General features: G+C 40.0%; 1 protein-coding gene across 5 annotated transcripts in view; it reads right to left on the bottom strand.

Moving 5' to 3' along the window:
• The window catches only part of Sphkap (SPHK1 interactor, AKAP domain containing), a 166,740-nt gene that overhangs the window by 51,383 nt on the left and 101,331 nt on the right, over window positions 1–14,026 (bottom strand). The window lies entirely within an intron of this gene.

Here is a 14,026-nt window from a genome sequence, read left to right on the forward strand (position 1 = left end):
AATTTACACTGCAAATGTAGATGTATTAAAAACATCAACCATGCTGAATCATCATATATTAATTCCTAAATGTGAATAGTAGTCTTTGAGAGAACTTACAGATCTGAGACAAAAAAGCCTCTGTCTTTAAATAAAATCATGTTTTGAAAACAACACTGAGATTCCACCTTGCCCCAGAAAGAATGGCTGCTATCAAGAAATCAAGCAATAACAAATGCTGGCGGCGCTGTGGGAAGAAAGGAACTCTTCTCCATTGTTGGTGGGACTGTAGACTGGTGCGATCATTGTGGAAATCAATATGGAGATGCCTGAAACAAATAGGATTAGAAGTCCCATTTGACTCAGCTATTCCCCTTCTGGGTATCTTCCCAAAAGAATTAAAACTATCATACCACAGTGATATATGCTTACCCATGTTTATAGCAGCACCGTTTGTAATAGCTAAAAGTTGGAAAGAGCCCAATAGCCCAGCAATTGGAGACTGGATAAAGAAGATGTGGTTTTTCTATAAAATGGAGTACTACTCAGCCATAAAGAATGAGAAACTAGAGTCATTTATAGTGAAATGGATGCACATTGAGGCCATACTCAAGTGAAATTAATAGGAAAAAAGTGTAAATATGGAATAGTTTCTCTGGTGTGAAAACTAGAAGTGTAAATAAGGTTCAAATTGTATAATTGATAATGTGAAATAGGAAGAAAAGAGCTAAAGGAGTAAGGGAAGTGGGAAGGGTTGGGGAAAGGTAAGAAAGGAAAAGAAAAAATATGGGAAAGGAAAAAAATGAAACGAAGTCTTTGTAAGTAGGGGAGGGTGGAGGGATGGAGGGAGGACAGGGGTACAGGGAAAAAAAATAAGAACCAAGATCTGTCATGTAAAGGTACGAGATTCCAATGATGAATATAACTGTACTATATACCTAAAAAGTACCAAGAAACTCAAAGAAAGAAAAAAAAATCTTGAATTAAAATAAGCAAAGCTAACTTTTATGCAAAGATTGATTGTGTGAATCTAATGCATATTAATTTCAATTTCTTAATACAATGTATGAAAGTACAAGTGAGTTTCCTTTATTAAGTAACTGAGAATGTATTAGTCATCAATATTGTAAAGCTAATCAGCCAAGTGACAAAAATCTCCTGGTATAAATAAGCAATGCATCTTTGACTGTAGAGTAAGAGCAAACTGCCAGACATGACTAATTGAACATAAACATCACATTTTTATATTTTATATTTTAGTATGAATTTAATGCTTTAAATCTTCAACTATGCTTTCATGAATTATTACCTCTAACCATCTCACCTTTAAAGTAATAAAATAAAATAACATCTGGTGGTTTCATTTATTCTCTTCTTTAAGCTATATATATTTGCACAAGAAAAATGTAAACAAAAACCATAGGAACACAAATATTATAGTCAGAGTACTTTTGTGTGTGTGTGGCATTAGGGATTGAGTCCAGAGTTCACACTGAACTACATCCATGGATCTTTTTACTACTTTTCGTTAGAGACAAGGACTTGTTAGGTAAATGAGGTGCGATTCAACTTGGAATCCTCCTATCTCAGCCTCTCAGAGAGCTGGTAGTAAGGGTTTGAGACAGCACTTATTTTGGTCTTGCATCTCATAGTGACGTTTCTTTCCATGATAAATAGCATATATGATAGTGGTCTCATTATAAAGGAGCTGACGTATTTCTATCACCCATTGATTTCACAACACCATCGTGCTGGATGCATTACTCATGTGTTTTTGATGAAGCTGGTGAAAATGAATCTTCCAAGCTGCCACCCGTATTGTATGTGCCACCCAGAGCACATATAATGACACACAGTACGCAATACTTGCCCGTGTCAATAAATGACTACCGCTGATTTATCTATTTACCATTCTTTTAGCTACTTATCAAAAAGTGTGGGCTGAAGTGTGTGCCTTACTTTACAGGCAGTGATCTCATAACTCTCATACGTACCATTTCTCGTGATTGCATCGTTATCTCGTCCAAAACATAATCTCGCGCAGTTTTGTTCATTGTGGTTCTAGGAGCCAACAGGCTACGGTATTTCACAGCCTATGCATTAGAACATACGCACGTGTATGATGTTAATCACGTAGTCTTGCTGTGTCACACGTAGTACGCGACAGGCTATATTATGTATGTATAAGTACATTTCCAGGATGTTTGCCGAAGGGTACATTTCTCAGAACACATCCCTATTGTCAAGCAGATCATGACTCTACATGAAAGACATTTCATTTAAACCCTCCTCCCTTGGGAATAAATCGTAGTTAACTAAATGTTAAAATGCAAAAAGTTGATCTCAACCAGACCTTTAACTTCTACCTCTCACAATTTGGACAAGCAAACTGCTTGATAGTGCCCAACACTACCTCTCCAAAAGCTTCAGGCATACTCGAATAAACATCACATCTTTGATAATTCAGTGGCACTGATCCCACTGGCATAGCTAAAATGCATGAAAAATAAAAACTCAGTAGTAATTCCTAAATGTACGTGGTGGGAGATTCTACATAGGTAAAAGGTGATATTTTGAAGATTTAGTCCTTAAACCTAGCTACTGGGGGAGGAATGATACTTTTTTTTTTAAAAGCAGAATTATCCAGAATATCTATATTGACAGAAGTTAAGAGAAACTGGTTCTCAGTTCCATGCCATGGGTTGCTACGGGACAGTGTATTTGGCCTGTTCTAGATCAAGGCATGTATCTAAATTACTGTCAGTAGAGAGGAGACTGAACAGGCTGTTTAGAGCCACATTAATTTAAATGTTCTAATGGACTGGCAAATGCTAAGTAACTTGCTTTTCCAGTAAGTGAGCATCAAACTCAAGCCCTTGAAAAATGGAATTCTGAGGTCTGTATTTTCTATACAATCACCAGATAAATAAAACAATTAGAGGAAATAAAAGGCAAAATGAAATATTGAGAGAGCATACATTGTAACGAAATGGATAAAAACTAATCTTGCATATTTGTTTCCTTTGGCAATGATTCTAATGAACTAAATGATCAACTAGTTAATGGTTTGACTTAACTAATTAAAAATAGAACACGGAAGACATTATGTCAAATGAAATAAACCAGGAACAGAAAGATAAATACTGTACAGTCTCACTTATATGTGAAATCTAAAGCAGGAGACCTCACAGAAGCAGAGAGCAGAATGATAATTACAAGGGCCAGGAATGAGGAAGGAGGAAATGTTGGTCAAAGGCTCCAAACTCTCAATTATGACAGAAGTTCTAGGGATCTAATATGTATCACGATTTCTGCCATCCTTGTCCAATTTATTGCCTTGAGCTTCATTTGTTTGAGGCAACGACTTTGGAAAAGGGGTCTTCATGATGCAAGTCATAGTCTGACGTGGCTCAGGCTGTTCATAAGGTGGGTAGCTAAATCTCAGCCTGTAAACTTCGGTTACAGAATCAAATGTCTGCCACAGGTGTGGGGGGTTCACTAACGGTCAACTTGGAACACCCAGCTGAACTGAGTCAGGGCGTGGAAGACCCACCTGAAGGTTGTTCTCAATACATAAGAGGAGAACTGAAGGGGAGGATTGCACGCTGTTGATTATCCTGGAGAGGTTTGACATGGCCAGTTTTCCTGATATGAATTTGGCTGTTCCCATTGTCAGAGGAACCTGGGGCCTCGCTGTCACTGGGGATGGCTGCTGTTCTCTTCAGGGAAGTGCTGAGCGTGGCTTCCTGGCTCCAGTGCAGATCGCTCAGCCTGGTGGCACAGACACTTCACCCTATAGTTGGAGGCTTTCCAGCTTCCACCACTGGCCTTTGGGCCTTCGCAGTGCAGATCCTTGATATGCAGAAAGCATGAGACATTGCCCTAGGCTCTAGGCCACTGGCTGGACTCCTGGAGGACACTGCCTTGGACTGTAGGCCTCCGGATGGACTTGTGTGGGACACTGCGGTGGGATCCAGGCCCTCGGCTGGATTCTTTCCATCTCTAGTGTATGGACAGATTGCCTGCACTCCTCTGCATGTAACTTTTTGGGTGAATATTAGAAAATAATCCTGTAAATTATGTGTGCTGTATTAAATCTTTCCCTTGAAGGGCCGGCGATTCAGCTTGGTGGCACCACACCTGCCTGGCATGCATAAGGTACTGAGTTTGATCCTTAGTACCAGAAAAAGAAACCTATTTCCTTGCAAACACTGACTATGACAAAATGCAGTTCAAAAGTTGTCCAACACTTTATATTCTCTTACATTACTAAAAATCACTGACAGCCACAGGGATAGGGAGATTAATTTTCTGGTTTTTAATTTTACATTTCATACTTCAATGTTTCTGACTTTATTCATTAAAGCATCTATTAACCCAGCTTCACCATTTGCAGAAGAAAAAATAAAGAATTCTTTGTAGTAATATAGTTTCTTGAATAAAACTTACAATTCCAGGTTGCAATCAAATGATACTGTGACCCGTCTAAGTGTAGTCTTCTGCAAAGCCTATGAAAGAGTCCTCCGCCTGTCTGGGTTGCCTGGGCAGGGCTACCTGAGCCAAGCTCAGGCCTCTGTCAGTTCCAGACTTCATTATCATTCCCCATCAGATACCAGCTAACATTTTTTCTCTTGAAAGTAAAGCAGAATACAGCATAAAAATATTCTAGGGCTTCACAAAATCTTGCCAAATAATTTTTTTTTTTTATACTTCAATGTTTCTGACTTTATTCATTAAAGCATCTATTAACCCAGCTTCACCATTTGCAGAAGAAAAAATAAAGAATTCTTTGTAGTAATATAGTTTCTTGAATAAAACTTACAATTCCAGGTTGCAATCAAATGATACTGTGACCCGTCTAAGTGTAGTCTTCTGCAAAGCCTATGAAAGAGTCCTCCGCCTGTCTGGGTTGCCTGGGCAGGGCTACCTGAGCCAAGCTCAGGCCTCTGTCAGTTCCAGACTTCATTATCATTCCCCATCAGATACCAGCTAACATTTTTTCTCTTGAAAGTAAAGCAGAATACAGCATAAAAATATTCTAGGGCTTCACAAAATCTTGCCAAATATTTTTTTTTTTTTTTTGAGACAGGGTCTCACTATGTAGGTGAGACTGACCTACTCACTATGTAACCCAGGCTGGTCTCGAACTCACAGCGATCCTCCTGCCTCAGCCTCATGAGGGCTGGGATTATAGGTGTGCGCCACTGCGCCCGGTTTAACACATTTTATTTTTTTACTTCACTGTGAGTGCATGAATAAATCAGTAAACAAAAATGGAAGAACTATAAAATGCAAGTGTGAGTATACATAGGGCAAGGTGTTTCTAGAGTTTTATTTCAACATAAAACAGAGTTTTAGAGAAGAGAGTAACTTTAAAAATCATTTGGTTTAGTAATCTTTTTTTAATCTATAAGGAAACTAAATCCCATAAAGATATCATCCTGCTTCACTCATTCATGCATTTTTTCACACATTTACTTTCTCTTTCCACTCACTCATTACTTTATTCAATGAGAGAACTTTTCTAGGCAGCTCCCTCTCCTCCTGCCTGAGGTACAGACATACAGTGATGGGATGAACAGGATGGTTGTGTCCTGCTCTCCCTCACCGTCTAATGAACTACACTAGGTTAGTTACTTGCTGATCTGAAATAGCGATCCGATTGTTCTAAATGAAAACAAAGTGCAATGAGTGCTACAGCAGACAAATGAGTTAAAATGAAACCGAAGCCTGGACTCTGAGAAGCAGAGATTTAGAATGATCAGATGAGGTTTGATTGGATTAATCTAGGGTGCCCTGTAGAAAATTAGATACCCTAGCAGGGAAAGGTGGTTGGTGTGCAGTCCATTTGTCTTGATAGGAGTCTGTGCTTTGTAATTTAACAGGCAGAAACAGAAGATTTCTTTCTGAGGAAGACCCACAGGAGATAAAGCTCTAACTTATTTTTGCCTAGTTGTCAGTTGGGAATGGAGAATCTTCAAGCCCCTTGAAATCTCATTCAGTTACCTTCAATTCCTTGCCACAAAAGTGGAGAGGCCTCCCAAGATTTCTGAAGGTTGTTCCATAGGAGAGCAGCTCTGATGTGAAACTCAGTCCCTTTTTTGTTTTGCACAGGAAAAAAAGGAATTCACACCAAGTCTTTGTGTTGAGTACATTATCTAAGCACCTTTTGGTATAAAGACGATTGGAGGAGAGTTTACTATTTACCAGGACTCTCTGCTCTCCATTCTCTTCCTCCCAATCCAACTGCTCCCCTACTCCCTCTATTCCCTGACCTCCAAATTCTTGTTTCTTTATCCGGCAGAGCTGTTTCCTGGCTAAAGTACAGGGGCCCATGGCAGGAGTATGGAAGCATGCTGGAGAGCCTTAACCCAATCTGACCTCTGTCCCTACTGCTTGTGTAAATGACACAACCTCCCAGAATCTCGGTATCATCACCCATGAGATGGCATGAAGAGCAGTATCCACCCCTCAGGGTTTAAAGACACAAGGTCCGTTGCATGGTACGTTTTCTATAAGCTCTCTCACTTTGTTATTACTTCTTCATACACTTCTCAGCACATGTTAACAAGAATTTATCTTTCTGGAATCAAAGCGATACACAGACATATTTACATCTTTTAATGAAACGTATCTGCCTTCTGCTCCATTCCTCCTGTGAATATCCCTTCCCAACCTAACTTCTCTTTCTTCCGGCACCCTATTTATTGATTATGAATGGTAGACATTACTTCATTATTGAAGATGAGGTTTTTAGCCCATCTACCTCACTCCTTCACGCTACTGCCCTTCCTTCGCTCTGCTTGGTATTTTTATATCACGATTTTAAACAAATCAATACTTTATTTTTGCCTGGTTGTACCTAGGTAATGACCATTCAATAGAATCATTGCTGCTTACTGTGATTTTTTGGGGGAGGAGAGAATTGGACACATAGCCTTCACACCGAGCTACATCCACAGCAGTTTTAGAAAAAAAAGACCAACTTAAAAAAATGTTCAGACTCTCTAAATTGCTAAGTTACCCAGTTTAGGTTAGAACTTGTAATTGTCCTGCCTCCGCCTCACAGAGTGCTGGGATTACAGGTATGCACCACCATGCCCTGCTGATATTTTCTTTTATATGTTTCTCTTTCTCTCTCTCTCTTTTTTTTTTTACTGGATGTAATCCTTGCCTTATTATTCAACCAATATTCATCTGTTTTCATCTCCGTAGGAAGAACCTGGTTCTCTACCCCTTAACTTTGAGTTTGCCTATGTGACTTCTTTAGCTAATGGATGTACTTCCAGCAATGGTTAGATGTGTGCTTGTGTGGTGGGCTTCTCCTCTCTGTGCTTATACCTGTCATTGTCCTGACACGATCATGCTCTGAGTTTTGCCCACTGGGTGGGTGGGGGGTGTGAAAGTCGCATGGAGTACCAGACCTGGGCAACAAACTTAGACAACACCCACGCAAGACAACCCAAACATCCAGGTGAAGTATATAACTTCAGACTACTGAAATTTGGTGGCTGATTATTTCCTTAGTCTTTTCAGCTGGTAGTACAAGATACCTTACACTGGCTAATTTATAAACAACAGAAATTTATCGCTCACAATTCTAGAGGCTGAGAAGTTCAAGATCACGTGCCAGCAGATTCTGTGTCTGGGGTGGTCCTGTACCCATGATGGTATCTTCTTGCTGAGTCCTCCCATGGAAGAAGGGGTGCACACAAGCTTTCTTAGTCCTCTTTTATAAGAGCGCTGGTCTTACTCATGACCTTTATCAACTCTATCCAAAGGCAGTCACACCAAGAGTTAGTGCTTCAGTATATTAATTTTGAAGGAATATAAATATTCAGTACTCTCTGCAGCCATGCAATTTCTCCAGAGAAGAATTCTTTAATTTATTGCTTGGGACACGGGTGGTGCAGATGTGGCTTCCAGAATTCTTACATGGTGGGAGACTGGAAGGCTGAGAGGAGAGTCACTTGAGAGTACGGACTTTCATTTAAACTTGTTATAATCTCCTGGGCCTTTCTCTGGAATACAGACTGCTGTTGCTATGGAAGAAATGTTAGTTCTACTCATTCACATAAAAACTATTGATTGAGAGCCTGTCATAAATGCTGAGCATGCAGCCTGAACACAACTGTCCTGTCAGGTCAGAGAGGGAGCTCAGAAGACCAGTGCTTCCTTCTGCAGGCTTGCAACAAACACCTTGCTTCCAACCTTCCCTGCTTACGTTTCACTATAATAGCGAGTACTGGCATTTTCTCATGAAGTCTTCTAGTGTTCAGCTTTCTAAACTCTGTTATAGTCTGTTTCATTTCATTTTTTTAAAAATTTGACGTTTCTCAACCATTGTTCCTTTGTGTGGGTTTGTTTGTTCTATACATCTTTTATTCTACCTTACGTAGGCTTTTTGGAAGGAGTTGAGCTACATCCATTCATTTAATCATTCATATTTAATGGTAACACTTCAAACATCTCACCCAAGACAAGATAACGACTCCAGAATGAAATTCTGGTGCCAGCTGTTAAGTTAATCCATTTTTCTTCATTTACCGCATAGGGATGATTGCCTTGGCAGTGACAGAAAAAAGTTGAATCACTGCATACAGCCGCTGGACATGGCCAAGTAATTGGGTGGAAGAGACTGAGAAAGTATTTTCAGAGAAAACCAGAGAGGATTTGATGAGCAGCTTAGACGAGTGAGACGGGAGTGGTGGAAAGGGTCTATGGACTTTTGTAAGTCTGGATTATGTGGATGATAATAAATGTCTTTCAGGTAAAACACATATGAGGGTGAAGACAGAAGTCTTTTTAGGATGAAAGAGGCAGAGAGGTGATAAAGGAAGAGCAAAATTCAAAACATCTGGAGGGGTTAGGCAGATGGCACGGCAGTGGGGAGAGGGTTATTAGGGGAAACGCATTGAGATTAGAAGAATATTGTGAGAAATTTGGTGGTAGCTTAGTTCATTATGCACAGATGTAATGAGGTAGCCCTAGAGTTCTCCAGTTTTGTTGAATTCACCTGGGAAAAGGAAGAAAAAAATTGTTAGAATTCTATGTGGAGATTCAAAAAATAGGTCTGGTTCCACATAGACCTGCGCAAACAGAATTTCTAGCGTGAGACCAGGACATCAGAACATTTTGGAAAAGGTCCCAGGCAGTGCTGGTACTATAATGAGAATATATTGAGGTGAGTATGAGGTACTATACTGAAAGGTAAGAGCCACTTATAGATAACAAATGGAAGAGGATGTCATCTCCAGGGTTCTTTGAGCGTAGCAAGAGTTGGATCTGGTATTAGATTTAGTTATCATGTCAGAGTCTTACCACTCTCCCTGAGGTGCAGTGAAAATTTAAGGTATACAAAGTGGTTTAACAAGATTGGGGAATCAGAAGAGAGAAAGGATTGATGACGAAGAAGGAATATGAGGCTGCTTATTTCTTTCAGTCAAGTCAATGTTTTCCTTTCTCCCCAGGCTAGAAAGTCTAATTCTTTCTGACTTGAGAGCTTTTGAGGTATTTATTTTATACTTTAAACTGAAGCAAAGAGCTGAGTCAATAAGCAAAAACCAAAAACAAACAAACAAACAAAAAACCAAAACAAACTCTTCTCTCTTTGCTCTTCAGGAAGTACTATATAATATATAAACTTGAAATAGAGAAAAACATAGTCCCTCAAGGAATGAATGCAGTCAACCAATGCTTGCTTATTTAATATTGATAGACATGCTTTTAAACCAGTAAACAGATCCCTCTGAAGTAGAAGTAGGAAGAATTACCTTCATACTCCTTGCTACTTGCCTTTCTACTTGCTACTCTTTTCCTTTCAGTAACCACATGTTTATGTAATTCAGGCCTATTTTCAGGTGAATCAGCCTACTAGTGTTCCTAAGAGTTGCTTGGATAGTACTGATGGGCTGGAAAGGGTCACCCAAGCTCAGAAAAGGCACATTCGACTTCCTCAGTGAACTAAGAAATGCGTATCTACATTTGACAACTTAGGCACATGACCTCAAATGGCACCACACAATTAGGAAGGGAGGCATGAACACAGTCAATAACTAGATTTTTGCTTCCACTTCTTTCATTAAAGTTCTCTTATATCATAGATGCAAACATGTTCTTAAGATCTCTGCAAGAATTCTATAATATCTTCAATATGTATATTATTGAAACAATACACTATAAATAATACTTTAGACAGTTAATATTAAATAGACCTTTGCATTTGTATAATTCCTATCTATTATGAACTCAAAATAGTTTGACATTATGACATTGGACTTAGAATATGTCACTGTGGATAGTAGGCAATAGAATTCTCAGATATTAAACAAAACTTAAGTAAGGCTACCTCTTTCAAGTTCTACTTTCCTTTATTGTCCTCCATTTCTACATGATTATTGGAAGTTCAAAACTGATGGGCTGTCTTATTTTGGCCTTAGGAAAATTCGTGAATGTCCACGACAGGAATAACTGAGGGATCACTCAATAAGGGACAGTGCCAGCCTCAAGGGAGCATGTGCCAGACAACACCCAGCAGAGGAGCAAGAGGAGAGGAAGGCAAAATTAGAGTAGATTTGAAGGTACCAGGGATGAGTGCAGGGAAGGCTGGAAAGGCAATAAGGCAGTGAAAGGATTCTAGGCATGGAAAACGTAGCATCTGCCATGCTATTGTTACAAGAGAGAGAGAGAGCAATTAAGAAATAGAAGAATGGTTAATGGGTAGACAGTGAGCACGGGTATTCATTCCAGAGCCTTGGAGAGCAGGTTTCCAGTTATGCTGAGCTGTATGGGGAACTTCTCTTTGCAATACTGGTATTGAACCCAGTGCCTCTGCATTGAGTTTTATCCCCCCAGTCCTTTTGTTATTTTGAGGTAGGGTCTCACCAAGTGTCTGAGGCTGGCCTGGAGCTTTGTTCCTCATGCCTCAGCCTCCCAGGTAGCTGGGATTACCTGTGTGTGCCATCTGTTGAGTACAATAAAAAGCCAATGAGGACAAAGATCCCACAGTGGGGAAGCTTGATGTAAGCATGTGGGCATCCATCTTTCTGTGCACTGTTCTCTCCTCTCCTACCCAACATCCCATCACAATTAGTCTCACTTAATCTCAGTTCCTTGTGCAGCTACAAAATTGTTGAGACTGACCTACATTTCTTTTTGTGTGTGCTGCCAATGCCCAATTCAGGACCTCATTGTCTGTGAACAGGAGCAAAAACCTTCTTTGACATCTTCAACTCCAAGTCTTTCCATTCCAGTCCATTCTCAGTCCTGCTCCTCTATGCCTAGAAAATTTCCCATTTTTCTCCGGGGTTCAGAGACACCTTAGCAAAGGGTGGGAATGACTCTGTGTGCTAAATGCCCTGAAGTGCATTACCTAATTATACACATATTATGTTCCTCTTTGTGTTCCTTGCTACTTAATTCTTACTATCCCCTGCCAAGCCAGGCATCATCATCTTACTTGCTCTGCTTGTCAGTCTTAAGGACCAGCTGAATAAGACCAATGGTGCATGCCTGACATCTGTGTTCCCTGGCACTTCTGCTCAAGCCTTTAGTGCAGCTGGCAGGTCCTGCTGCCTTGGTCCCTTCTACCCATCAGGATTCTGCCCTTGAAGATCTTCTAGCATTCCAAGGTCTCCTTCACATTCTGCTATGCAGGCTTGTAATATTTGTATGGTAGTAAAAAGAAGGGTCTCATTTGCAAGTTCCTAAATACAAATGTTGCTTATTCATCTACATTTGAAACATTAAAAATGTTTATATATATATAGTGAAGCTCATCCTCAGAAGGGCACAATTCTAGGAGACCCTGCACATTCACAGATTCATGTAGCTGCTATACAACACCAAAGAATTTCAACACTTTCCCAATTCTCTCGCTTGGCCCCTTCATAGGCTGACCCCTCGTTACTATTAACTCTAGTGATCACTCATTGTTTTCTGTTCCTGTAGTTTTGTCTTTTCCTGTTTGTCATATAAACAAACTGGACTCCTGCATTTAGCAAAATGCACTTGAAGTTGTCCATGCTATGGATCAGTGCTTTGTTCCTCTTCCATGCCCTGCCATGGTTTGTCTTACCCCTTTACTTATCTGAGTGGCCACCATGTCCAGATTTCTGTATGAACACAAGTGCTGGTGTGGGTATACACTTACAGTGGGGTTTGTAAGTTGTGTGACGAGCACATTCTTCACTTCTAAGAAGCTGACAAACTGTTATCCAGCGTGGCTATGACATTTTTCCTCCCATGCTTACTCACTTCCATAATTATTTTCCATGTGCTTGTAGACATTTTCTGAATTGATTTCTAAAAGTAGCAAGGCTAAGCTGCTGTCATGGTCTAAAGTATAGGAAAACAGGGGAAACTGCATGTGCTAGATAAATATTGCACCAAGTGACTGCAAAGGCTGTCACAATTGGGGGGGAGAAAGAGAGAGAGAGACAGAGAGAGACAGAGTGGGGGGATTATTTTCCCCATGAAAACTGCTGGTTATGGACTTGGAGGCCCGGGCTTATTATTTGCTGCCTTTTTCTCCACTTCTTTTCTGGTGATAGGAAATTTAAAATAGCACAAAACAATTTTTTTCATATGCTATTATATGGAATTAATGGTAATTTTTAACTTATCCACATAGACTAATTTAGCACAAAGAGCTCTTTGCTAGGTGCTGTGAGGGACACAAAGAGGCAGAATTACAGTATTTGTTCCTCCAGTGAGTTTGGTGGGTTTATTTTGTACCTCTGTGTTGATAATTACAGCAGCAGTAGTGATAAGCTTAAAATTGAGGTCAGTGCTAAGTACTTGTACACACTTTCTCTCACTTAATCCTCACAACCACCAGATAAGTTTGACATCGACGTTGTACCTATACATAGATGAAGATATTGAGGGGCAGTGATATTAATTTCCCTTGGTCACAGAGTTAATGAATAGTGCAACCAGAAATCTGAAGACAATTCTGATGCTATAGTTTTCTCTTTTAACCACAACATCACATGCCTTCTCCATGCAAATGGGTCTGCAAAGGAAATGAACAAATTGCATGGTATCAAAAGGAGGTGCCTAAATTTCCTTGAAGCCCAAATGTTTTAAGTACTTAGGCACACTCTTTGTTTGTGTAGAAGAGACTAAATAAAACTCTTTGGCTTGTTATTCAATGCAGAGAATTCACAGCCCCTGTCTGGTAAAAGTGCCCTGGGAATTTAATGAAAGCCCTGAACTTCAACATTACCTTTTACTCACTCAGGATAGTAATTCATTCCTGATTTGCTAAAACTCTAGATCAGAGATAAAATTGATTTTCATGCTTGAAAATAATCCTGAGTTATTGGCTTTTGTTTTTGGTGCTTGCATTATACAGTGAAAAAATTGTAACAGGAACTGAGAAGCTCCACCTGCAGATGCCCAGTGGGTAAGGAAAACAAGAATGAAGCTTGGCATTTCTGCTTTCTTTTTGTGTTTGTTTTCTCTATCACTTTGAAGCGAACTGTGGGTCAGATCTCTGCTCAGCTGTGTTCAGAGTTGTGCTGTTCACTTACTGAGTGTCTGTAATACAGGATTTATTAGCCCTTTCTTCACCTCATCTATCACATCCCCCTTCAAGACCGAGGCCCCAACTAAAGTAATTCTGTGGATTTGCAGGGACATGCAATTGTCAGCCTTTGCAGCATTCAGTTCCAGATGCCTGGAGCAATGTCTAGAAGAGCTGTGAACTCGCAGTCACCCCAGAGTCCAGAAAAAGAGCCTTGAAGACTCACCCAGTACAAAGTCATTCAGGAACCCCAAGCAGGAGTAGTTACCCCGTGATAGGAACCAAAGCTGCCTTCTTCATCAGGAGCCTTCATTCCATGAGAGAACTGACTTGCTCCCTCACGATGTGATGACCGTCTAGGAACCACATGGGTCAGACCAGAATTTGGCCAAGATCACCTTCCTGTCAAATATGAAAATTCCTTGCTTTGCAAACCCCAACCTTTGTGTTGTTCTCCTTTTCTTTTGTTTTTCTTTAAAAAGCTGCTTTATTGGCTCCAGTGGCAAATTTATAAAAAGT

Source organism: Fukomys damarensis, unplaced genomic scaffold, assembly GCF_012274545.1.
Source record: "Fukomys damarensis isolate Sample0158 unplaced genomic scaffold, DMR_v1.0_HiC HiC_scaffold_16, whole genome shotgun sequence".
Taxonomy (NCBI): Eukaryota; Metazoa; Chordata; class Mammalia; order Rodentia; family Bathyergidae; genus Fukomys; species Fukomys damarensis.